Genomic DNA, 27,815 nt, shown 5'->3' on the forward strand with positions numbered 1-27,815 from the left:
GAAATCCTTGAAATTCCAGAGTCTCCAGAAAAATTCCAGAGGTTAGGCAGGTGTGCTTACCAACCATACCCACTTTTCTTGCAGAGCCACATGAGCGCCTGGAGACCATGCAAATGGCAGCAGCGCATGGTATAAATCAACATAACATAACACAGCTACAGGAAGTTGAGGAGAAGCATTCTGAAAGTGAAAGGAAGTTGTTTTTAGGTTCTGGGGCAAGGAGAGGGTGTTCATCCCACAACATTGTAACGTATGTGCAGCATCCTTGGCTCGCATCAAGGTACAGATATCTGCCAAACCACATTGGAAAGCTCTGCACAGGAGTTAAAGAGTGGACCCTGGCAAAAGGCACTAGACAAGCGGTTCTCCACAAACAAGAGCAACATGTCAGACCCCATAGGCCATCACCAAGCCGTGCAGAAATACACTTTGCACAGTTCCGTGAATCGGGGTTTGTGTCGGCAGTGCAAAGTCACTTTGAACAGTTAAAAACATTCCATGAATCGGGCACATATAGTATATACACTTAGAAACATAGACACGAAAATAAATAGATTTGCAGGCAAAGAAGACACTACAACTTGGCTTGGGTTTAAGATAGACCGATACCAGCATGTACTTATGAATGTTAGAGCATCAAAGGAGTAGGAGTAAATGCCCCCCCCTTCCCCCCTCCTGCGTTCACCTCCTGCCGAGATGGTGACCCTGTGAAGGGACACCTGCGGGCAAGCGATCTCGCGCCACGATGCAACTAGAACGTTCCTTGTGGTGCTTGACAGATCCTAACGTGCCCCAACCGGTATGAGGCGATGATGTCTACGTCACCCGATCTTGTGGGATAAATCTGTACGATTCTGCTTGGGGGAATGAGACCCCCTGCCATTTGATGCTCTCTCTGCCATTCCCCCACCAGCGTTAGAGGCCCGACACAGGGGCTTTTTAACTACCAGAGTTGTTTCAGGTGTTGCTGCTGGCATGGTGAAGCGGGAAATGAAACTATAAAAGGATCAGGCATACATGTGACGCGGACCTAGGCACACAAGCCTCCCATTAATGTCAGTCTAGCTACCTGCAATTTCATTTAACGTCCATATTCGCTGTGTGCGTTTTGATTTGGTGCCTGAACTTGGGTTTATGTACAAAAGAATCCTTGGGAAGTTGCTGGCTTGCTGCAGATTGGTTATTCGTTTTAGTTCATCGCCGTGTATTAAAAGCAAACGTTCAGAAGTGTTTGTCCCCAGTGTTTCGCGTCCTGACCTCCTTGTGCATAAAGCCTTGGGCTGCCATGGATGTGGCCAGCCCCTGAGGCAGGCCCCCCTCCCCTCGCTGTGTCCGGCTGCCCCACCCAGTTCCGACACCGCCGGGAGCCTCTCTGACCTTCAACAATGGCTGCTTTGAGGGCTCTGAAGCCACTCTATTGTGTGGAGAGGGGCCTGGCTCTGGGCCACTCCAAGTTCATCTCTGCACTCCGGCCCCATTCGCTCTCCACCCCTCCCACTATCCCCCCAGAGTGCGAGAGACTGCCTCGGGGGATCCTCTCTGTAGATAGCATGCGGTGGGATTGTGTGGGGGGTGGGGGGCTTTGGGAAAGAGATGCCAGGCGAGGGAAGTCCCCACTGCCCTTTCCTCCGTCCCACAGTGAGAGAGTGGTTGATAGGGCGAAACCTCGGCGCGAGCCTGCTGGACTGGATGTTACCGTTGAAAATACAGATGGACTCCTGACTAGTACATATGGGACTGGTGTGGTGAAAAACTGTAAGCAATAACTTGACATTGCTGGAGGGTCGCGTGTCTGTGCGTGTGCACCTGGGGATGGGCTGCCTCCTGTGTGTACTGACTGAGGGGCTTCGTGGATGCCTATACAGCATTGAGATTGCAAATAAGGCGGGGCTGTGTGACCGAGAGAAAGATATTGTGTGTGAGAGGGGAGCTGAAATGCGGCTCGAAGTCTATACTTCTGCCTGGGTTGATCTCTTTGAGTGCCTGCCTGCGCCTTGCACCCGTGTCTGGGGCGAGGCTCTCCGCGTGTGTATCTGAGATGTGGTTGTGTGATTATGCATCCGAGTTCAGGTCTGTGAGTGCCTTCCCGACATTAGACACCGAGACGGAGCATATGATGTGGCACGTGCAGATGTATAACTGAGTGCTGCTGAGAACGTGTTTCTTCGCCTGGGCTCTGTGTGTTTGTACCCGAGGAGAGCTTTGCGAGTGTGCGTGAGCATGGCCTGTCTAAGTGCATTCTAGTGTAAGCGTATCTCACTAGGTGCTCTGTGGATGGGCTATTCGAGGTTGCATGTTACAGCCTGTGGTTTGTATGAGGTGGTGTTTTGGGATATTGCACCTGCTGCTGGTCTCTGTGCATAGTCGATGTGGGCGTTCTGAGATATAGTCGTGGTGATGCTGTTTGAGTGTTTATATTTGGCTGAATTATTATGTGTAGCTGCGGATCAGCACAGTGAGTGTGCCTCTGTGGGCATTTGAGTGCACGTCTGAGGATGAAGCTCAGTGAGTGTGCACACATGAGGGATCTGGGGGTGGAGGGTATCTGAGTGTCTCCTTAGGGTGCCCCAGAGAATGTGGACTACGTGTCCCTGTTTTAGCTCGCCTGGAGCACTGAAGGGTGGGTTCCGTAAGACAAAACCTGAAATCGCCTTTATATATGTATTGCTGAATTTACAGTGTTTATACGTGTATTTTAATAGTGAGCTGGAATATATGCGATCGGTGTCTGAACGGTCGACTAGACTGTGAGAACCTACACTTGCATGCTCATTATGGGCGCTTACACTTACATGCTCTGCATGGGCGCTAACACTTGCATGCTCAGTATGGACGCTTACACTGCATGCTCAATATGGGCGCTAACACTTGCATGCTCAGTATGGACGCTTACACTTGCATGCTCAATATGGGCGCTTATACTTGCATGCTCAGTATGGGTGCTTACACTTACATGCTCTGCATGGGCGCTAACACTTGCATGCTCAGTATGGACGCTTACACTTGCATGCTCAATATGGGCGCTTATACTTACATGCTCAATATGGGCGCTTATACTTGCATGCTCAGTATGGGTGCTTACACTTACATGCTGTGCATGGGCGCTTACACTTACATGCTCTGCATGGGCGCTTTCACTTGCATGCTCAGTATGGACGCTTACACTTGCATGCTCAATATGGGCGCTTATACTTACATGCTCTATATGGGCGCTTATACTTGCATGCTCAGTATGGACGCTTACACTTGCATGCTCAATATGGGCGCTTATACTTACATGCTCTGCATGGGCGCTTACACTTGCATGCTCAGTATGGACGCTTACACTTGCATGCTCAATATGGGCGCTTATACTTACATGCTCAATATGGGCGCTTATACTTGCATGCTCAGTATGGGTGCTTACACTTACATGCTCTGCATGGGCGCTAACACTTGCATGCTCAGTATGGACGCTTACACTTGCATGCTCAATATGGGCGCTTATACTTACATGCTCAATATGGGCGCTTATACTTGCATGCTCAGTATGGGTGCTTACACTTACATGCTGTGCATGGGCGCTTACACTTACATGCTCTGCATGGGCGCTTTCACTTGCATGCTCAGTATGGACGCTTACACTTGCATGCTCAATATGGGCGCTTATACTTACATGCTCAATATGGGCTCTTATACTTGCATGCTCAGTATGGACGCTTACACTTGCATGCTCAATATGGGCGCTTATACTTACATGCTCTGCATGGGCGCTTTCAGTCCATGCTTGATGCTTTCATCTGATTTTAGTAGCCTGTATGTTTGCATAGATACACCAACATGTATGAAATGACTTCTTTTGTATATGAAGCTTGATAGTTTGATATTAATTCAGTGATCTTACATGTACTTGCGATAAATGTTATCCATGTAATTATTGTAACTCAAATAAACATTAGTGATTGATGGGTGCGTGTATATATGATTCACGGTGTTCACAAGTGCACCTGAGGTTTCTTCCCTGGGAGTGTGTACCTGTGAGTGTTTCTTCATCTGACACGGATCTGTGAGAGCGTATTCAATCTGGGCCTAGTCAGCGGCCCCGTTTAGTAATTTGGGGTGGGTGTGGATCTGAGATTTTACTAACAAGATATGCAGAGTACTTTGCGAGTTGGTAACCAGCACCTTATTATTTACTTTAAGTACAAACATGAGCTGCATACTATTGTGACTGTTGTGTATTCAGGTCTTTTTTTTTAGTAATGCCTTCTATGTGCCTGGAGCTATTTTCTCCACTTTACCTCGAAAAACAAGTGGTAATTGCTACCTGTGCTAATTCCTTGTAGTGCCCAAATGGAGTCCTGTGAGACTCCATGAATGGGGTCAACAACATGTTTCCAACAATCATAATTAGGCTAATTTACCAAAACTCTGAATGGAAGGATGATAACCAAGTATGGCAGTATTTCTGTGGGAAATATCTCCCTACTCATACTGACCCTCAATGTATCTTCTAATCTCATGTTTATTTTTTACATCAATGTTCAATACTTTTTGCATAGTTGTCTTTTTTCGAAAGCTACACTAATGTTCAATAAACCTGACGTGCAAAGCCCAAACCACATAGTAAGTCAACCTGACAATAAAGAAATATAATTCCCTCTGAAAGTGCAAAAGGTAAAGCAGAGAACTTGTATATGAAAAATGATTACAAGGCAAACCAGCAAAGTAGTTGGATTACACATTTATCTATTGGCCTTCATGCTACAATGAAAGAAAGGGAAATAAAGGCATGCATATTAAAATCTGCTACCCACACTGATTAACCATGAGTAACGATTTGAGGAGATGACAACTTTCTAAATAAATTAATACATCGACATATCATTTAGCAAACGATTAGTGTGGTATGTTCAGACACATGCAACAGCATAATTTACCTTAGCATACAAGACTATGTCAACAAACCTCTCAATTAACCTGCACATTGTGGCTATCACCCTTCCTGGACTCAGTTCACACTCATGGCAAGAGCAGTACTCCTCCTTAGACTTGAACAGGTTTTCACACATCAAAACTAATATTTCACCTACCTTGGAGCCTGACTAGGTTGAGTGATATGAGATCTATGCAGAGGTGACTGCATTCCATCAAAGCCTTAAGTATTGCCTAGTGCCTCCATAATATATCAGACACCTCCATCCATTCCTGCCTGTTCAGTCAACAGAAGTTTGCATTCTTAGACTTGTATTTACTTTCACCCACTACTTACTCTATATGGTGGTTTTGTATGGTGGCCGAAGGCCGTTTTTACTTTACATGTTCCCCCAATATGCTTCATTTGGACCTACTAGGTGGACACGGCCTTTCGGCCATGGCCACTCTACATGTCTTTTGGGCACACTAGTAAGGGCCTTCAGCCGTGCTCACTGTATATGCATGTTAAGCAGTGCTGGCAATGAAAATTAAATGATGTCCGACATGTAAGCATGTCGGACAGTATTTAATTGTAATTGTGATCATCCCTTGCCATGCACGCCTGTCAAGCGGTGCTCACGTTTAAACGTAAACACTGCCTGGCATGCAAGCATGTCAGGCAATGTTTAATCACTTTGAATGGCGGAATGCAAAAGTGCAGGACCAAATAAGGTGCACACACCTGTATGCCACCTTTTTCGTGCACATTTGCACTCTGCTGTGCAAATGACGAAAATGTGGCAGGTGGAACTGCCTATGAGTATGTCAACACATAACAGCTACCTGCTCTCAAATTACAAATTTGTGGAACATGAGCTACTTGCTTATTAGGCATAAATGTCTTGGTGAATTACGAATTTCATATGAAAGGATCACAGTGTGCATTGATTGATAAGAGGCATTGGGCCTCATTAGGAGTATGGCGCTAAGGCAACAATGGCGCCGGTATCGCTACCAGCAGCGTTGTTACCATACAGCCATACTACGAGTTCTACTCGAGGGTGCCCTTGCAGCCACCTGGTCTGACCAGATGGCCATACCGGCACCCACCAGCAGGACTCGTAAAACAGGCACAGCTACCGCCAAACTCGAAATGAGGCCCATTGTGTTTATTTAAAAATGTCCAGGATTTCCTTTGCACATCATTTTATGCTGGTGTTACGCTTTTTTATAGGAATCCACATTGTGTACAAAGGTGGCTGGAGAAGTGTTGAGGCCTGCATGCAGCAGGCAAGTCTCAGCTGGCTCTGCAGAAATTCAAATCTATGTGGTGCAAGCAGTGGTCGAAGTGAGCGGGAGCGGTGCTCCTCTACTTTTTGAAATGACCTTTTACAGGTCCCATACTTTCATTTTAAAAGGAAACCGTTCCGGAATGGTTTCGTTTTAAAATAAAAGTGTAGGAAAAAGTTGAAACTTGCACTTTCAGTGAACTGCACTGAACGTACCCTTAAACAGCAGGTGCACGTGTTTGGTGGTGTGTACTGTGTGTGGGAGGGGACGTGATGATGGGGTTTGTGGGGAGTGGGTGCAGGCCAGCAGGGAACATAATTCCACTACTTCTTTTCGTACACTTCGACCACTGGGTGCAAGTGAGCGACAGGTCTCAACAGCAGACATGCAACCAACTAAGCAATCTCCCTTGCGTAGAAAAATATGCTGGACACAACTGGCCAAAGTCCCAGAGGCAGGCCACTGGAACCTGCAGTGTGGTTTATCCGGGTGCTAAAAAGTAGTTCTATTGCTGGAAAAATATCTCAGTGAGTTGCCATTCCACTGCAGGGCTCTGTTGTTCACCTGTAGGTTTGCCACCTGTGAGACAATGTTAGACACTCAATACAAGGTCCATAAAGTTAAGCTTTGAGTGGGCGGCTGCCTAAGTGATTTCTGCACCCAAAGTGTGCAAAAATTATTCATCTGAGATTTTCCCATTTGAATGCTGACTATGAAAAACAGTGTCAATTTTAATGTAAGGATGTGTAGAGTGGGCCCATATAGAACAACACCTGCCATTTTGGCTGCCTCCTAGTGCATGGATTTGGAAGAGAAGGTTCGTAGGGAGTGTTTTTGGGAGGAGAGGGAGAGGCAGGGAGGTGGGAGTTCTGAGTTATTGATCAGTGCCTACCAGAAGTAAATCATTGCAGTTTGCAGGTGCTCTTTCAGGTCGTTTACGTTGGTGACTATTGGTCATCTATCTGCCAAGGGAGGAAAACCGAAGATTGATTAGCTAGCAAAGCAGTTATACCTGAAGGCTTGCTGATCCGGAGCATGGTTGTGTATGTGTGTTAGTTGTTGAAGGGTTGCAGTGTTGTGCAGGAAGAGCTCTTAAGGTTCTGTGCGCTAGTTTGTGTGATGTGGGGGTGAAAGCAGGTATGACGCAGAAATGTGCATGGGAATTTAAGCATGTGCTGTAAGGTGAGAAGAGGAAAAGGACAATGTAGGCCTAAAATTGCCCTGTTTATCAAAATAGGGGGCAATCGCTGTCTATGATCTCGCTTTTTTGAGGATGGTTGACCGGTGGTGGCAGTTTGGGAGACCTCCATTTTCCTTTTCCCCACCCACTGAGTGCTTGTGAAGTGGTCTTGAAGTCCTGAAGCTGTGGTTTATGGGTTGGAGCAACCCAGTAGGTTTAGGACAGTTGAGGGCGTAACAGTGTTGTCACAATAGGAGTGATGGCTTGAAAGGTCGTGTCCGAGCTATCAGGTAATGTTAAATAATATTGCCATATATATATGGTCGCCGGGAAACAACATCAGCGATATTATTCATGGGGATAATTTATGGGGTAAATGGGAGCAGGTGTTTGGGGTGACCTGCCGCTCCCTTAGAAAAAATATGGGAGTTGCGTGGACGTCCTCTGCAGGTTCCATATGTTAATATTGCTGCAAAAAACAGCGCCTTTCATGTAAGGCAACATTTTGCGGGCATATTAACACATGGAAGGAACCCTGTCCGATGGAGCACATGCTGGACTCGAATTGGGACAGCCTATGTTTTATGGGTATCCTATTGGTAACTCCTTTTGGTCCCTGCCAACATTTGTCAGACAGTTGTATACATTTGACAAAAGGTGTGGATGCACATCATGTTTTTACTTTCCCAAGTGATATGAGCCAATTAATGATACACTGAAACTCTTCCACCTAATGGAACAGAAAAAAAAAACATTTGCTTGAGTAACCTTTTTTCAATTTAGAGGAGAGGGCATTTGTGTTTATTTAATTTCATGGTACGTGGGTGGAAGCCCAAACCTTTGCTGCCAAATAAGGGTGCTTTTGGAAATATCCTAATTGTGGTGCTGCCCCTCTAAGGGTTCAGCACGCGGCGGAGTGAAGTTGCACTCCACCGCGTGCACTATAAATAAACGGGGCATTCCCGGCCGCGGCAAAGCGACCGGGGAGCCCTAACTGCACACAACAGTCTCCAACTGCATCTGTGGGTGGGAGGGGGTTCACGGAACACCGATGACCGCTGCAGACCTGCAACAGTGGCAACGAGGTCTGATTAACACCCGGGCACAGCAGTGACAAGGCAGTGAATATTTTTCCTCGTTTGGGGTCAATATTCATAGTTTTCATGCTGTAGAGAGGGGATGTACCACGCGGCTTGGCTGCCATTTTGGGGATTAGGCCTGGGATGGTTGCGGCCCTGCAAAAGGGTGTCTGTGCACCATCTAGCCTCATTTTTCGGACATTTCAGCAGTGGGTAGCTGTCACTGCTCACACTGCACATCTGGAGTCTTTTTTTGGTGTTTTGGAGTGCAAATTTTGTCAAGTTGAGGCGAGGTGCTGGGGGAGGCCTGCTGTTGTCTTTGTTGATCCCCTATGCTGACCCAGCTCAATTTTTGTAGTCACTGTGGTGCCTCAAATGTTTCCTGTGGTTTTCCATTCTATCCTGCCTGAGTTTTGGACTGGCATGCTGTTCATGGCCCTAGTGTTTGTTTTGCTGGACATTTGGTGGGGGTGAAGCACAAAGGAGCCTGCTGTACCATCTGTGAGAGGACTTTCTGGGTGAGTTGTGACCCCATCTGTGACCATGGGTGGGTGCTTGTGCGCTCACAGTTCCCCAACCGCTGGCCCTGATGAGACCACCAGAGGCACTGCAGCCAAGTCCGTCCGGCCTGAGGCCCCACTGGAAAATGTGGATCGATGGGCTGGATATGTACTTTCGAGCTACCATGGAAACAAATGACGACAGTAAGCTGGCAACAGTGTTATACGCTGCCGGGCCTGCGGTGCATGAAGTTTTTCAATCCCTTCAGACCGCTGACAATTCATATGATGCGGCGAAGGCTGCTCTACACAATTATTTGTTGCCTCTGGCAAGTGTGGACTATGAGCGCTTCGTGATGAGGTCTACCCGCCAAAAGGACGATGAAACACTCAACAACTTCTATAGTCATCATCGCGCCAGCTGTCAGTGTCATGCGCTTGGGACAACCCTGACACAATGATCAGGGACCTGCTGATCCAGGGGTGCGCATCTGGTAAGCTATGCAGACAGGTGGTGCAGGAGCCCGGCATCACCTTGCCCCGCATCCTTGAGCTGGGTCGGTGCCAGGAGGTCTCTGAAGTGAGGGCATCCCGGATGGAAGCAGGGGAGCATCCTGGCAAAGCAGAAGAGGTGTGTGCCATAGGCCGTGGCACAGGTGGCTGGGGTGCCAGGTGGCCGGGGGGCAACCTCCGTGACCGTGGTGGCAGGTCAGGGGACTTGTGCCTGAAATGTAGGTATGACTTGCCCCACCCTGCAGAGTTCCCGGCTGCAGGGAAAGCATGTGGATGCTGTGGTCTGGCCGACCACTATGCCTGTATGTGCAGGGCCCCACTGCCACTGGTGGTTCCGAGAGGTCCAGTCCGGTCTGGTTATTTTTGTCAGTCACGCCCTCCCAATTTTGCTCAGGTAAACCAGAGAGAAGAGGGTGCCCAGCTCGAAGAAGATGAAGAGAAAGAGGAGGAGAACATGTTCTTTGTGTCACGTGCGGGTGTCCTGCGCTCTAAGAACAGGTGCCAGCCTAGATGTCTGGTCACAGTGAATGAGTCATCTGTTCCTGTACTGGTAAATACCAGAGCCTCCGTCAACGTCATGGCGAGAGAACATTATGATGCCATGGAGTGCACCCCACAGCTGCCTGCCCCAAAGGCGTGCATCTTCACGTTTGGGGGATCGCAACCAATTCTACTCAATGGGGTCTTCATGGCTGACGTGGGGCATGGGGACTCTCGGATAAGAGCACGCTTCTACATTACAACTGTGAGCAGCAATACCCTGCTGAGCTGCGTGGCTGCGTAAGCACCGGGGATTGTCAGATTCGCATTCTTGGTGTATGTGGAAGACATCCAAATGGTTTTGGACAAGTACTCCTGTCTGTTTGAGGGGTTTGGGCAGATGGCAGGCAACACTGTAAGACTGCACATTGATGAGTCAGTTCAACCCATTTCTCTGAAACATCGACGTGTGACATTCCTCCTGCGGGACTTAGTCGACCGTGAGCTGGACAATCTGGTCAGTCTGGACATCATTGAGAAAGTTGAGGGCCCAATCCCATGGGTGTCCCCGATCATCATTGCCAGGAAGCCGAAACAGCCGACTCAGTGAGGATATGCGCTGACATGCTGCTCCCCAATAAAGCAATCAAGGGAGAGCGGCACTTGACACTCACTATCGATGATAACATCACAGAGCTGCAGGGTACCAATTTCTTCTCGAAATTGGATTTAAGAGCTGGATAACACCAGGTGGCGCTGTACCCTGACTCACAGTACATTACCACATTCATCACCCATTGTGGGTGTACAGCTATAAAAGACTGAGCTTTGGGGTGTCCTCGCAGCTGAGGTGTTTCAGAACATTACCTGCAGAGACCTTGCTGACCTGGGTGGCATCCTCAACATAAGTGATGACATTTTAGTCTTTGCCAAGTCAGAAGCGGAGCATCTGCATAAGTTAGCCAAGACTTTCGAGCGGCTCCAGTCGCTTGGCTTAACCTTACACCGTGACAAGTGCGAGTTCCTCAAAACCACCATCAAATTCTTTGGGTTTGTGTTTAAGGAGGGGGCGTGTCACCTGACCCCCTCAAGGTTAAAGACATGGTGGAGGGACGACCACCAGAGAATGTGTCGGAGGTACAGAGTTTTCTCGGCATGGTCACCTACTGTGGCCGTTTCATTAAGAACTTGGCCTCGCGGTCGGAGCCCTTGCAGCCCTCACAAAGAAGGAGGTCAAGTGGCAGTGGGATCCACTGGAGCAAGCGGCATTTGAAGACATCAAGAGCACCCTAACAGCTGAAGATACTATGGCCTTCTTCGACCTCACCCTGAAGTCAGAAATTGTGGTGGACGTCAGTCAGTTTGGCCTCGGGCAGTGTTAACCCAAGTGGACGCCAATCTGGGTGTCCGTCCGGTGGCGTATGCCAGCCAGGCCCTCTCGGAGACTGAGCAACTGTACTCCCAGATTGACCGGGAGGTCCTGGCAGTCCTGTGGGGCTGTCGGCACTTCAGGCTATATGTCCTGGGGCGGCCAGGGACAATGGTAACTGACCATAAGCCCCTGCTGCCCATCCTGGCAGGATCGTCCTGAAAGCCCCCTGCAAGGATTGAGCGGTGGATGCTAGCATTACTGGAGTATGGGGTCTCACTTGTAAAGCGGCCTGGGAGCAACAATGTGGCCGATTATCTGTCTCGCCATCTAAGAGGGGTCCCGGAAGAGCGGGTGGATATCTGTGCAGAGGAGGCGGATGCGCACGTTCAACTGGTGGTGGAGACGGCAACTCCCAACTCGGTGCTGCTGAATGATCTAGAGCTGGCAGCGGCCCAAGATGAATGCTTCCTCATCCTGAAGTTGGCGATTCAGCAAGGATCATGGAAGGCTGTGCTGGACACTCTTGCCCTGGGGACGCAGGAGGGCAAAGTCACCCTGGAATAACTGTGTAAGGTGAGAGATGAGCTGACATTCTCTGAAGCAGGCCTTCTACTCAGTGGCGACTGGATCGTGGTCCCACAGGTGAAAATACAGCAGGTTATCGAGCTGGCCCACCAGTGGCACCAGAGCGCGGTCAAAACAAAGGCCCGGTTGCGCCATAAGGTCTGCTTTCCAGAGTTGGAGAGGCGGGTGGAAGAGTTTGTCACGTCATGTGTATGGTGTCAGGCGGCGTTACCAGCCCAAAAGGAGCCTGTCATAGAAACAATGCTGCATGGCACAAGACCGTGGGAGGTGGTCCATGCAGACTTTGGCTCCACAACCCGAGGCACGCATTTCTTGGTCATGGTGGATGAGTGGTCCAGGTACCCGCAGGTGGAGTTCATCCAGTCTGTGGCATTTGAGAACGTGGTGGTGGAAGATCTTTGCCACTCATGGGCCTCCCAGGTTACTGTGCTCGGACAATGTAGCACCTTTCCAAGGTGAGAGCCTTGCTAAGCTGATGGAGGACTATGGAATCCACCACAGGAAGGTCACTCCATTGTGGCCCAGGGCAAACGGTGAGGCGGAGCGAATGATGAGGACCCTCAACAAGGTGTTTCGCATCGCACAGGGACAAGGCCAGTGCTTGAAAAGGGCTTTATATCAGTTTCTGCGCAAATATTGGGCCACCCCACACACATCTATGGTAGTGGCACCTGCAGAAGCTCTATTCAAACGGTGCCCCAGAGGACTGTTGCCCGAGATGGGGGAGAAGGAGCCAGCTGTGAATGATGACCAGCAAGTGGAAAGGGACAGGAGGCAAAGAACGGAACAGGAGAACCTCTGTAGGGGACTCAGGCCTCAGCAGTTTTCTCCCAGGGACGAGGTGCTGGTAAGGAACCGGCACCCTCACGGGAAGTTGTCATTAACATATGAGCCAGGGCCGATGGACATGGTGGCTATGAAGGAGTCGATGGTGACAACCTCTGATGGAACTGCGTCTATCATGAGTAATGCCAGCTTTTTTAAAATACTGGGGGAACCTTGGGCAGAGGTGACCCAAAGCCGGGACATGATGGAGGTTCCAGATGAGGGTGGGGGCATGGCCACTACCCCCAGCTCTCCAGCGAGAGAGAGAGTACCACCGAGGGAGTCCCTATCCCTGAGGACAGGGCTAGGGAAACCTGTTTACATCAGTGACTATGTACTGGAGACCTGATCCAGGAGCAACATCCCGGGATGCTGCTGTTGGTGCTGCGGTCCAAGTGGTTGTCATTAAAGAGGTCTTTTGTGGGTTCGGTTTGCAGTACCTTGTGTGTGTTAAGTAAAATAGTGTTAAGATGTTTGTTGTTGTCCTCATGAAAAAGGAGGAGTGTGGTGCTGCCCCTTTAAGGGTTCAGCATGCGGCGTAGTGACGTTCAACTCCGCCGCATGCACTATAAATAAACAGGGCGTTCCCGGTCGCGGCAGAGTGACCAGGGAGCCCAAACTCCACACAACAGTATCTGACTGTGTCTGTGGGCAGGAGGGGGCTCACGGAACACCGATGACTGCTGCAGACCTGCAACACTAAACACAGGTGTAATGCAAAATTCAGAAGCGGGACTTTCAGGTTTAAATGCACATGGTCACCACTTCAGTACAAGGGGCAAGAGGTTGAATAATGTAGCGTGAACCCTCATGTGCAGGATCCCCAGATGTGTACATCTCAATGCAGTCTGTGTCACAGTGTAACCATCCGCAATAAAGGCATACAAGCCCATTCAAAGAGCGAAATGTCTCCGTCCCCTAAATCTCAATCCGTTTCTCCAACCGCTGATTCTTCTGTCCCTTAGTACTCTGCTTTGTGTGTAGTGTGGCAGTGCCCTCCGACTCCAATACCTGCTTACTGATTTCCGTCTTTGGTATCATCACACCTCCACTTTTCCACTGACTTCCCCTGCCTCCCTTTCTGTACCTGACTCTGCCACTCTGTCCTTGGCACAAGTGCACTGGTTCCTGTATCCTCTTCGCTAATCCTCTGATGCTGGTGGCCTCTCTGCTGACACCTCTCCCCTCTTTTGTACTGCCGTCTCCGCTTTCTGCCAGTATTCTCCTCCACTTACTCGCAGCTCTGTGTGTTTCCACTGCACAAAAGCCAAAACAAATTGAATTGCCAATGCCTATTTTTATGGATTTGGCTCTCTGACTCATGGGCCTGATTTACAAAGTATTTTTCAATGGGGTTTCCCATTCAAAATGGGTTTTGCTAAATCAGACCCTTAGGGCCCGATTCATGGAATATTTGCCCTTTTCAAAGTGAATTAACACTGCTGAAAAGTGACTTTGCACTGCCGACACACACCCTAATTCGTGGAAAAGTCTATTTTTGCTGTGCCGAGTCCGGGCAAAATCAGTGCATAGTCATTTTTGCAGTACAAAATGCAAACAGTGGTCCTGAGCCACTTGTTGTTCAGGAAATATCACTCTTTCTCCTAGTGTGGAGGGACCTGAATCCCCAAACATGCGTGGTCTTGCCCTTGTCTGCTGTTTGGCACAACAAGAGAAGATCTTAAAGCTGCAACAAAGTCTTGACCTTTGCTGGCCCTGGGGCAATTTGGCAGAAATAGTAGAACAGGCTGTTCTTGGTCAATCTCTAAATAGCCCTGAATACTTCCTTTCTTTAAAGGTTGTTTGACATTTGTGTGGAAGCTGATCTCCAAACAGCTGTAATGCATGGAACAGCATCTTTCCGAGGAGGGTCTTTTGAGAGTAGCCTCTGTTCTAATCCCTGTACAGCCCTGTACCACCTATGGCAACTGCCCACCAGCACCTGACGTCAAAGTGCAAATCTGTACGACACCATAGAGGGTTAGAATGTGGACTGCCTCAGAATGGGTTGCAGTAATGCTTAGCTGCACTCAGCAGATCCCTCGGTGCCATTTTGAATGACGTGAGGAAGGGATGGAAAGACTTGGAGAAGAGATTTTGCCACATATCGCGCATAAGCATTGATTGGTTCTGGAGAGAAAGAACCGATCCTGAATTGGTCCTTTTTCCAGTCACTTCCACCATTGTTTCCCGAATCTATGGGGATGGACTCCTCAGCTGCCATCAACAGACATCACCTCGGGATTGGGAGAACACAATCTAATGGGGAGTGACAACGGGGTGGGATGTTCTACCCTCCAAATGGATAAGGACCCACCGTCAAAGAACCAGGGGATTGAATAAGTCTCCATCGATTTGCACTCCCTCAAAATCACATATGTCACTGCTTAGTGTAGTGGCATTGCCATGATATCAGAGTGCTACAATTGGCAAACGCATGTGTGCAACTGGATGACTGGACCATCCAACACTGGAATATATATCTTTGTTTTTATTTATACAAATTGTGTGCATAAGATCACATTTTTGATCAAATTTCATAATAACATTTGTTTTACAAGTTTCCTTTAAAACGGGCCTGTAGCTGTGATAAGACCTCTGTGAAATGAACGTTACTCCTGATTCAAGTGTATTTGCATCCATCTTTGAATCAGCATGGTAGAATCAGCATGGTAGAATCAGCATGGTAGAATCATCATGGTAGGAGGAATCAGAAGGCTGGCAAGAAGGGTCTTTAGCAACATGTCATCTCATCTTACCTCTACTGTGATCTGCTGCAGCCTCATCAATCTACATAATGTGCTGTGAGCAGAGGAGCCTCACACACTGCCTAGGTTATTTTGTCAAGCTCCCTGCCCCTGCCAAGTCAGATCAGAGAAACAGAAGTTGAGGAAACAGAGGAGAACCCTCTTCTGAAGGCGTTATTGCAAATGCATCTCTCTTTTGTAAGTGCGCCATACTATTTGTATTCACAATGTCTGTCACCTAAGTTCCATTCATCCAATCCTGCCATACCTCCCTGCAGAAACCTGGAAGAAATCACCATATTGGTCTCAATGCTCGATTCTGCCAACAGTCTTGATCTTGGCCTTCTGAAACCATCTACAAGGAGTACACAACTCAGCAGCAAGATTTCTCTTGGTATTGGAAATGTGGAAACACACCTCCCCAGCATTGGCAACTCTCCATTAGCTCGATACAAACACAAAATCCCGTTCAAAACCTGTGGATTGCCGAGAACAACTTCTGTGCCAGAGGCCCTAACAGTACAGTTAAGAAATGAATATTATGCCTGTGAGGCAGAACACAATCCATGCCAGACTCTAGCAATGGTAGCAAACTTCAGAAAACCCAAAGGAAGGCCTTCCTTCTCAGAGCTCATAACCAACTTATAGTATTCCCAGTAATTTACTCACCATTTCCTCTTTCTTCTAGCACTTCATACAGGGCTCAATACACACACTGCAGCAGGACGGCTGGTAGTACCCCTCAAAACCTCACGCAAACTCCGGCAGAGGTGTGCAGGCCCTACTTTGAATACATCTGCAACACTTCTACCTTTCCACCACACATACGCCCAGTTCCTCCAGACTCAGCTGCTCCCTTTTCAGGCTTGCTCACAGGTTACTAACACCAGGCGCCGCGCTACCCTGTGAATGCACGCTTGCTCAATTGCCCACACCAGGAACCAGCTAGAAAGATAGCAACAAGTATTAAGTGGCTCCTTCTGACATCCACTGATCAATACTTGTGGCATCGCATATGCCTCTCATTCTCCACTTACCATCCTGCCTGTCCCTCCTTTTTTGTTCAAGAAACATGGGGCATGATGCTGCCCATATGATAGAAGTTGCCTTATATAACACGACATCTCATTATATGATAAATCTCATTACATAATGTACATTACACATAATGTCATTCTCTTAAATAAGCTGCACCATTTATTGTAAACAATTCTTTATGTCACATAGTTCGAATCTACTAGCCCAAAAAGAGGACACATGTTTCACACCATTGGGTACCTTTTCAAGGTTTTGAAATCCCCAGTGAACTTACTTAACTATAAAGAAAATAGATATTGGGCCAATTAGTCACAAGGCACATTATAAATGTAACAAGAGTGAAAGCTTGAATTACTAGGAATGTTCCTGGGATAATGGGCACTCTCCTTACTTAGCGTTTCCCATATAAATACTCTGTTAAATACTCCTAGTGGTTGTGGTTGATAATTCCATATTTTTAGGGTGATTTGTAGAAACCATGGCAGCTTGCTGACCCCTACCAACGTCTGATCCCAGGTTCTCAGTAGGTGCTCAAGTCCAGTCTATCCATATTACCTGATCTCTCTTGTGCTGTGAGTTATCTGCCACAGGCGACTACTTACATCTCTTCTGGTTGGCCTTATTAAATTAGCCAAAATGCTTTCTGATTTTCTAAAAATGCTTCTCCATCACCACTCACCGTCTCGCTGCTTGCTTTCTCGAATGTTGTCCTAACACGCACAGGGTCCCCGCAACTCATGGTCTGAGGTCACAAAAAGAAGGACAATTATCAAAATACTGATTCTACATTCATCAATAGAGTATCCAAAAAGTGTATATCTTACTTATGTACAAATATAATAAGTAATTGATTCTATTAAAATACAAAAATAGCATTTTAAATATATTTTACACAATTGCTAAGAAACGTATAAGTGATGCTACCATAGTTACTTACATGAACATATAAAGATATACATTGATGTGATAATGCTGATATAACTAAATATAGTGTAGTCCAACATGTTTCTGTTTTATAAACATTTATAGATATTAACCAAAGGAAAACAAGAAGAAATGGTTCTCTATATTCTGAACAACATTGGTGTGGACCTCCTTATATCTAAATTCTCTAGAATTGTAGTTTAGGATTCATTGTAAAGCATCATTTATAATTAATTTAATAATGTATTTAATTTGTCATTCCACTACTTCACTATTTAAAGTGGTATGGTAATTTATCTAACATTGTTTAATGATATAACGTTACTCTTGTCAGTGATGTATCCTCTAAAGTGTCCTTCTAAAGATAACGTAGTACTTGCTGTGCGATTAATTTCCTTCAGGGTATGAATTCTTGAACAACGTTAATGAATTGAGGTAGACATTCAATTCTTCAGATGTTTCACCTTTTATACATTTTTGACAAGTAAATGTGTCGGTCATGGCTGCAATCCACTTCTCCCATATTATGTTTAATTTAGAGAACAATGTCCTTCCTTTTTGTGTGTATCACAGTTGTGGAGTCCAATTTTAAATGCCCATTATTGTTGGCGTCTTACTTCAAACGTGAAACGCAGGATGGGGATAGCAATCATTATTGGACAATAACTCGTATGAAACCTAATGCTACCCTACTATTTATTTATTTGCATTTGTAAAGCGCTCACACAGCCCGGGGGCATCGAGGCGCTGTTACAGGAAAATGTGTTAGTTGTGTATTTATAATGTGCTTAATACCCAGAGGTTACTAAGCGGGGACCCGGGGATCAAATCCCTGTTGCTTTGTGTCGTCTTGTTTCCAAGGTGAGCACTTTGCTGCTGAGCTATCCTCCCAGGACTATGATGGGAGTTATGAAAATGTCAACATTTAAAAGTGGACTTCTGCAGAGGGGCTATTCAGAAGCTATGGAAAGAAAAGGAGTGTGAATCAGGCAGAATAACATCAAGGAATACATACTCATGAGATCATGAAATAAAGCTGAATGTGGCTGTCTGTTCAAACAACCCCCACGGCCCTCCGAAAACGGCCAAGTCGTTTTCATATCGGGTTGGTACCAACTCCGAATACAAATGGAGAGAAGAGTGACCAAACAAGAATGCAGCCTGTTGCCTACTTTCCCAGCTAACTAGAGATGAAAAGATGGTCTGCCTGAAAAAGAGCTCATGGATGCTGTACCATCCTCTGTCCTGATTGGAGTCGGCTCTGTCCCCTTTAGAGGCAGTTCTCTGCAGGTGGTCATTTCTCTATATTGCTTATCCCATTGTCATCAAATCAAGATGGACCGAAAAAGTCCAGAGAGAACGCCTCTGCTTTCTAATGCTCCTTCAGCAGCCCAACACAGATAACCAATTCAATTCAGCTGAACAATCTGATATAGGCAGGAGTCAGGACGACAGCATTCAAGTTGGCATTGGTACGTCAGCATCCCATTACTCAAGGCTCCAGATTTGCAGTGGCTGTACCTGCGCAAGCAATACCTACACTCTTCAATGTCGCCCTCTACTTACTCCATCATTGCCAAAACTAACTACTGATAGTCTGTTCAGCAGAAAGGAGGTGGTCCAGTCTAATGCAGAACATCTGATGCCTAATTTGTCTTTTGTTTGTATTTCTGATTTAATAAACACCTTATAAAATACAACAAGAAGGAATATCTCTTCCTCTTATCGCTCTTTACATCAATTCATTCTCAATTTAGAACAATTAATTCACAATTCAACACTACTGATCGATTTCTTGCAATGTCATCAATGTAAAGGAGTGGCCTATTCCAAAAGCAGAATCTTTTCCCAACAATTGCATGGCTGCTAGTGTCATCCTTACATGTGCGCCCATCATCATCATGTTCCACCATTCCTTAGATGAGAAGGAGCTTAAGTCTTTCACACATTTCTCCAAGTATTGGGTTCTGTATGTTGTGAGTTTTTCCATTCCACCAATAGATGGAATGAGGATTCGCTGGTATCTTTTTGATCACAATATCTGCAACAGACCTGGTCATTTGCTAGTTGCTTTTGAAGACCAGTACTTTTTTGTTGGTAGAACATTAAATCTCAATCTGAAGAATACATCATGATAGTGTGGTGACAGGAATTTGGACAGATGCCCAGGTAATTCATTCAGCGATCTTCTTTCCTGGCTTAGGTTCAGGGCAAGTTTGTATTGACTCCTCAAATCCTGGGTATCAATCCAATACTGTGTCTGCAATTTGCACCCAACCGTGTCCGGATTAGATACTAACTTTTCCATAGAAACTCCTAAGGATTGCATCCATCCCACACATCTTATTTTCCATTCTTCCAAGAAATGCTAGGTTTTACAATGGTCCACTTTCCGTATGAGTTTGAATCGAGGAAGATGGTCAGACATTACGCAAATAGTTGATGAATTTTCCACAGTACCAGTGAGCCCATCAATTGGAGGCCCATCTCATACTGAATTGCACTAATTGGTAGGCTTTTCGGGAAACCCAAAACCTCTTTCTAGAAAAGGCCCTTTAATCTATCCCATGTCTGCCATGGCAAACTCAAAATTGCTTCTGCCCCATATGACAGCATGGGATTACCTTTTGTCTGTAGAATCTGATAAAAGGGGTCATTGTGAATTTGCCATAGCGCTTGTATATCACCACGCTTGGGCCATCAATTATGCCACCTTCTCCCTCAAAATATCTACCCAAGGATTCTTGTTAACAGCCTTGGTTATCAGAACCCCCAAATATCTGATCAAATTGACTTGGGTTATTTTATCCTGTCCAACCCACCATTCAATGCTTTTAACAGTTTTTTTACATGATGCGTTAAACACCAATATTTTGGATTCACACATCTTTATGCGTAAGTTGTTTTCTATTGTATAGGCCCAGAAATGACTCAATCCTCTTTGGAGGCCTATCAGGGTCCTGCCTTGATGACTAAATCATCCACGTATACTATCCACAGTATTTCAAAATGTTGCATCTTATGGGGGAAGGCACTCACTGATGTTTCAAAGTCTCTCAGGTCAGATAAATACATATTGATTAACATTTGCACCAGGGGCATCCTTGTTTCAGCCCCCTAAATGTTTTTATACTTATAGAGTATATCCCTTGTGCTGACAGGCGTACTAGTACCGGTGTGGGGGAGTAGAGAGTCTTTATGAATTCTATCAGTTGCTCTGGGCAATTTCATTCATTTAATTTGTCCCACAAGGGTTCTCTACACACACACTATCAAACGCCTGTACTAGGTCTATGAAGGCCATGTATATCAGAGGTTTTTTTGTTCATTCCCTTTAGTTTTAACAGGCTTAATAGAAATATGTTCAAATGCGTCCCTTCTCCCTTCACAAAACCCGTCTCCCGCAGATCCATTCACTCATTTTCCACAGCTCATTTTTTCAACTTTCCCAGCAATAGAGACGCAAAGATCTTCCCCAGGATATCAAGGAGAGAAATAGGGTGATAGTTACTTGGATCCTCCCTATCGCCCTTCTTGAATATCGGTACAATTAGGGCTGACTTCCATGATACTAGAACTGCCTTCGCCTTCAATATTTGCCTAAATAATAAATCCAAAAATTCAGCCAATGTTCTGGGGTTTCTTTCAGCATCTGGTTAGTGAGCCCATCTGGGGCAGGGGTCCTGGAGTAATTTAGCTTCTTTATCATATCCACAATATCCTCCCTGTCCCACGTTATTATCCATTTATCATAGATCATCAGGTTTCCAGCTTCTTTCTCAGCTTCCATCTGAGCAAACAACGTAGAGTAATGATCAATCCATGCCGATTCCGCAACTGGGTTAGTTATCACAGCCTCTTGGAACTTTCCATCACTATTTAACAGTTCCAGCAAATTGTGGGTGTTTTTTTTTACAGACCACCTTCAACATAGTCTTGGCATCAAATTGATCAATAAGTATTCTCGAGGCCTTTAGCCAATTCTTATAAGTCTGCTTACGTGGTTTGATATTTATTCTGCTCTCTTCCCCACCTATCTTTCTCAATTTCCAAAAGTCCACCCTTAGAGATCTCTTCTCAGCCACCACTTCCAAATATATTTCTGAATTTGTTTGAATTCCCCTCTCTCATGACTTGATTTGATTGACTCAGACTTATTCAGAAGCCAGGCATATTCAATACCATCCATAGCTGATTCAAGTTGTTGAGCAAAGTTTTTGATGATCCCTGGGACATCTCTAGGTTTCACCTTTACCCGATTTCTTCCCATGGAGACTTGAATAGCACCCTCTATTCTTACCGACTGCACTTCTGTTCTCCTCTTATATTTTATTTCCCGAGGTTTATGGTCATTACAGCCGTTATCAATCACCTTAAGTCTCACAATCTGATGCCACACATTTCGAGAGACTAGCCAATAATTGAAATGGGCTTTCTGGTGACCCCTTGCCCATGTAAATTGCTCCAGGACATCTCCATTCATTTGTTCATTCAACATCAGAAAACCTCTGTCACCAAGGTTGCTCATCCACAGTCACGCCCGCTGTAAAAGGGCCAGATCACTCATAGGAACTCCTTGGTCATCAAACATTTAATATTCAAATCACCACAGATGACAACATGTGGGTTAGTAGACTTGTTACCCAGCCAAGAAACAATTGATCTCCACACATCACAATATTCCAATACAGGTTAAAAAATACCATCATTTTTTTCCGTCAGTTTCTATCGAAAGCATTTGTATATGAGGAGAGAGATTTTGCACTTTCTATATGGTGAGCCCTTTCCCCAACTTTATCAATGTCAATAGCCCCAAATAGGATCTACCTGCAGTGCTTTTATTAGCTGAATTCAAATAACAGGTATACCTCTCACAAGTCTCTTAGAAACAAAAGATTTCATACTTCCCTAGTCCCAAATTTTTATAATTAAATAGGTGAAAAAATCTGCAGGTATTCCAGGCTGCCATCCATAGATGTTCCCTTTCAATACATCCTGTTGTTAGTTTTTTTTTTTTTATATGAGCCAAGGCACCTGCCAGCTACAACCATTCCTGTGTTGTCCTGAGTTCCCCCCTTGCGATATTCACACTATTTGACACTTTTCATTGGTGTTTTAAGGTGTCAATTATCACTTTCAAGGGACAAATATTCAAGAGATTTTCCCTTGATAAGTCAGATTCAAGCTTGCTTTGAGACCAAGTTCCATTTTGAATTGTTGCTGGGATTCTGTTGCATTGATCAAATTTAACACAGTTCATGGCCATGTCGATAGGCTCACTCAGCTCAAATCCAAGCGGCTTAAAATCACTTGCAGCTTCCATCAGGGTCATTTTTACCAGGTCAGTCCTTAGATGGAGGATGACTCAATCCATACGATCTTCATTTACGAATTGCACGACCCATATGTCATCAGAATGTATGTACCTTAGTTTAGGCAAATGGTGGATCAATTGTAACACAATTCTTCTATTAAGAATCAAATTATCATTTGTCTGTAGCAATCTTTCAAGGCTAATAGTGATGCCACTCTGAGGCTGTCTTGGTTCTTCCTAATGAGTCCCTGTGCTGAGATGATTCACTGATATTGCAATCCTCTTCCTTTAGTCTTGAGGGGCTGATAGACCTCTCTATCTGCTTTTTCAGTTTTTCTTCTAAAGTTTGTAAGGACTGCAGTGTATCATCGGGGCAATCGTGTTTTGTCTTGTAAATCTCCACTTTCTTCACTTTGATTTTAGTGTCTGGTAAACCCATCGCCGTTCCTCCCTCTTCTGAAATGCAATCAATAACATCCGTTTTTCAGGCTCTTCTTCCATGCCTTCTTCTTCAATTTCTGGATCTTCTGTCATCATTTTCTCTTTGGGTTGAGCAGTTCCTTCATGATCCATGCTTTTTGTTAACTGGGTCCTACACAAACCCATTTGTAGAGGCCGTTCATTCCTCATCGCCGGGAGTGTTGTCAGATTTCACAAGAAAGCTCTTGAGCCATTTCATTTGTTTTTCACCCCCCTTTGCATGTTTTTAGATCTTTTCAATTGGGGGAATTAGGCGCAGTATTATCTTGATTTTTCACCCTTTGTCTAAATTGTTTCCGCTTGTCGAATATATAGAAAAAGATTTAGTTTTGATATAATGCTGCATCGCCAGACCTTCCATCCTTTTTCCGGGTGAATCAGATAACACAATCACATCTTCACTTAGGGCATTTTAGCCATCTATCCCGATAACTTGTACATTCTCTTTTTGGTTCAACATGAGAGCTCCATCTCTTGGCTGAGTACCAAAAATGTCTGGCAATTTAGAACTCTGTTGTTATGGTTCCTCCATTACCCCCAGATTTCCTTGTTTGGGGTTAGAGTCACCAGCCCTTGGTCTTTTTTAGTAGGAGTGGCCCACTGTTGTTTCTCCAAAAGCCTGTCCTCCTGTTTTGATTTAAATTCTGTTCCACAATGTTTGTCTTTCTTAAATTGAGATCTCATCCACTTACAATCCACTAATAATGCTTCCATCATCCTGTGCTTATGTGCCGTTTCTCTTCTTGCCATTTCACACAGTCTCCCTTGCCATGTGGCGGGGTTCTCTGCCTCCTTTACCACCCTTGATTGTGTTGTGGCGGTGAAGGTCTTTAAGAATATCTTTTTGGAGTAGACCATCGCTAACAAGTTGAATTGATCTTTAATTTCATAATTTAGTGAGTCATATGATTTGGAGAAGGGGGACAGTGAGATTGTTACGGCGGCCATTATATAATTCTGTAAGGAGGTGCCTCAAATTATAGGCAGGCTTCCAGAGTCGGCTCTAATGCCCATGGAGTTGAGTCGGCTATCAAATCCTCTGAAGGTTCTGAGGCTATTGAATCAGTAAACACCCCCTGTCTATGTGAGTGCCGTTCTTGATTCTTGGTCCTCTTCAGTATGTTTCTTTCAGGGCTCTGCAAGGATTCCTCGTTATGGTAGTTTGTCCCCTGAGTATAAGGATCCACAATCTCTCCCTCCCCATTGCTTCCTGCATGTTGTAGGATCATTGATGGTTCAGGTTATTTTAAACTCCTCCTCTTCTTAGGTCTTTTATTTCATTGGTAGCTTCATCGAGGCGATATTTACTTTTAATTCTGTGATGTCCCATTTAGTCTCATAATCAGAGAAGATTGAGGATTCGAGGTGTGATGAGGTGATACATGCAGTGCCAAAGCATCCATTGTTCTATCGTTATGGCATCATTGGAGCAGACCTCTCACTCTCAGTGCTCCTCCCAAATCGGGGTACTGGAGACCGAGCGTTGATGGAGTTTAGTCATTAACACCCCTGTCTGTTCTTCAATATCGCTCCTTACAAAGCTGCTTGGCCCCGATCTAAGGTAATTTATTTCCAATGTAGTGAGTCCGTCTTACTGCCCCCTCACTATGACCAGGGGTAGGAGCTATCACCCCCCCGGTCAGTATCAGGATTCGGGTTGTGCGCTGATGATGTCAGTGGGCCAAGTAGAATTCACCATTAGAGTACCATTCACAGTGTCGTTTGTAATAGAATTTCTCATTTCACTCCCCACCCCCATCTGTGCCACCTCCTCCCCTGCCTGGATAAGTACTGAATGTAATTTGGAAAACAACGTGTTAACTGCTGCCTCCATGTCGTTGTCCGTAAAAAGAATTGAAGATGCGGGGGAGTTTACCTGATTGCCAGTTAGTGGCGTTGTTGGGATCACATCCAGAAGTTTCAGCTGTTGGTGCGGTTGGGGGCCCGTGCTTGCCATGATTTGGGGACGAATTCAGATAAGGTCAATCAAATAAGATCCACTGGTATGAATGCTCTTATAGTTGTTTCCCCATCTCGTGTCCTCTTCCCGATCCACCGCAACACTGTAACACTCAGCCACACACTCTGCCACCACTCCGCTCCGGTGGGGTAAATGTAGCCAAGCAAGGCAACACTCTGCCTTGTGAGGTAGAGATAGAAAAAAGACTGGTAGCATGACCACAGCAGGACTGAAACACTCAGCCACACACATTTCATGCCTTATCTTTGGAGAAGGGTTTGCTGGTTGACCATTTGTTAAAGGCAGTGGGTAAGTCAAGAAGGATAAGGATCAGTGGGTTGTTGCTGTTGTGGTTGCTAAACCGGCCTCTCCCCAAGGGTCACTTTGGCCTCAGCTTCAGCGTGCAGCAGATAAGAAGATTAGACACAGACTGATGGGTAAACCAAGCTTCTTGTATTCGCTAGAAAATACACAGCATACAGGGTGATCAACTGATAAGTAGGAAAATACAGCAGGACAAGTGGAAGGTAGTCGGCACTCAGAGCTCTGAAGGTACAACCCTTAGAGCGCAGGTTATATAGGATATCCTATGCAATCACTAATATATTATAGCATCTTCACAATGGTGGGAGGTACTTGGCATGAAATTGTAGACATTTGGCAATAGCTGTCAACATCTCACTTGTGACCTTGTGACAAAGCCTTAAGGGGATATTGACTGGGTACATCATGTTGTACTATTGATAAGCAGCATTTGCAGACACCCTACTGTTGTCTACCATATATGGTGCTAACGCTATACTTGTAGAGAGCAAGTGGAAGAGAAGGTCTGATGTGTCCCTCTGCCTTGTTACAGGGTCTTGGTCCAATCTACTCCAGGAGGGGTGTGGGCATGTCAGAGGAGTGGAGTGCAGATGGAGGCAGTTGGAGGCAGAGGAAAAGGCAACATTGATGATATGTGGCCTGCATGTATGAGAGAGCGCAGTATAGCATAACATAACATAACGCAACATAAAATAGCATATCAATCCTGCCACATCACTGCACAACATGTATACAAGTTATTCCTTTATGAACAGAATGAACAGGATGAACAGGTGGGCGAATCAAATTCTTCTGGAGCAGGGGTGTTGCTAGGTCTGGAAAAGACCTGGGGCTACGGTAATGTCGGGACTGTTGGGACTGGGGGCTAGCTAGCCTTTTGGTTGTATCTCCTGAGATTCTATCCGGGGCTAAAACCAAAAGACATGGGGTTATAGCCACCCTTAGCCCCCCCCCCCCTTGCAACGCCTCTGCTCTGGAGGGTCTATGCCAGACTGGTGCTCGTATAGAGGGTTATTCGGTTAGGTGTACTCTTGCAGTTGCTCAGTGGTCATTCTTTCAATTATCTTGGGGTATTGACAAGTTAACGGAAGTTAATGTGGTTAGCAGCAGGTTTCTACATAGCGGAGCAATGGTGATGCTACCAAGGTGGGAAGAACTGTTGATGAAAGTGGTCAGGCTCTGAGCAAGGGCAGAGTTATTGTCTGTGATGGTGATGGCAGGACAAGGAGGTATTTCTTCAGAAGAGGCATTCATCCTTGCAACAGTTCAACACAACTTGCGGGGCCGAAGCCGGTATAGAAAATGCAATACTCAGAGGTCACTGAGTGAGAATCATCAGATCTTTGTTTGTTCTGGATGCACTGCTGAATGTTAAGGATTTCTCTGATAAGAATCTAGAGAGGTTGTCCTCCATTGCTTGTGTTGGCACAGAGTCTGTGGTGCACACTGATGGGTACTTTAGGTCACTGCAAATGAGGGCGGCGTTCAGAAGATTATTTAGGGCATTGGAGTTGCAGTCATGTAGGAAAGACTTTCCTTTTCTACCGACAGTGGCACATTACCCTCAAGGTGTCAGACAGACTAGTTTATTATCCTTTGTCCACATTTTTTCTCTATCTTCTTGCCAATTTCCTATCTGTGCTTTTCTGGAGAGGAATGTATTTGCCATTACGCTTTTGGAAATTTTCCTGGGTGTTTTGACTTTTTTATTTTAAATTAAAGTGGTGGGGGTGTCCAAAGTTCTGGTAAGTTAAAGGTGGATTTTGTAAAGTAAGATACAGAGTCAGTCAGAGAAAGGGAGCTGTGAAGGAGTTGATGAAGTTGGATGTGGTACCACATTTCGTTAGTGTAGTGGCAAAGAAGGGGGTGGGCTTAGCTGGTCTGACCATGGGACAACGGGGTGAAGATATGAATAGTCCAAGAAAGTGGATGACGGAGATGTTGCTTGGGTGAAATTGTAAGAAATGTTGGATTCCAAAGTGTGGCCATCTGAGTGTGTAGGGGAGAAAATACATGTTGGTGAGATGCAGGCTGTCCACATAATTAAGGAAGTGACATGTGAAGATATTGGTTGGGCATCCAGCCAGATGTGAGTGTTGCCCAGGAAAATGAGTTTAGAGGCAGATTGCATGCTTGTAATGAGTTCATCCAATTTCCAGATGAAGCCTGAAGCATAGCCTCTAGATTTCCAAATGTTAATAATATATATTGTGCTACTGGGATCTAAAGTGCACCTGCCTCCCTTCACCACCATCTGCACTACACTAGTGTTCAAAATGCGAAGTCCAATGCTGGCACCCTTCAATTG

The 27,815-nt window shown here is 45.7% G+C and overlaps 1 protein-coding gene across 1 annotated transcript in view; it reads left to right on the forward strand.

Annotated features, from left to right (window-relative positions):
* Positions 1–1,523: 1,523 nt before the first annotated feature.
* LOC138451431 (leucine-rich glioma-inactivated protein 1-like) overlaps positions 1,524–27,815 on the forward strand; it is a 332,589-nt gene continuing 306,297 nt past the window's right edge. The window contains exon 1 of the mRNA XM_069604910.1: positions 1,524–1,755. The gene's annotated coding sequence lies outside the window, so the exon portion shown is untranslated. The remainder of the gene's footprint in view (positions 1,756–27,815) is intronic.

Source organism: Ambystoma mexicanum, chromosome 1p, assembly GCF_040938575.1.
Source record: "Ambystoma mexicanum isolate Mex_15411 chromosome 1p, UKY_AmexF1_1, whole genome shotgun sequence".
Lineage (NCBI taxonomy): Eukaryota > Metazoa > Chordata > Amphibia > Caudata > Ambystomatidae > Ambystoma > Ambystoma mexicanum.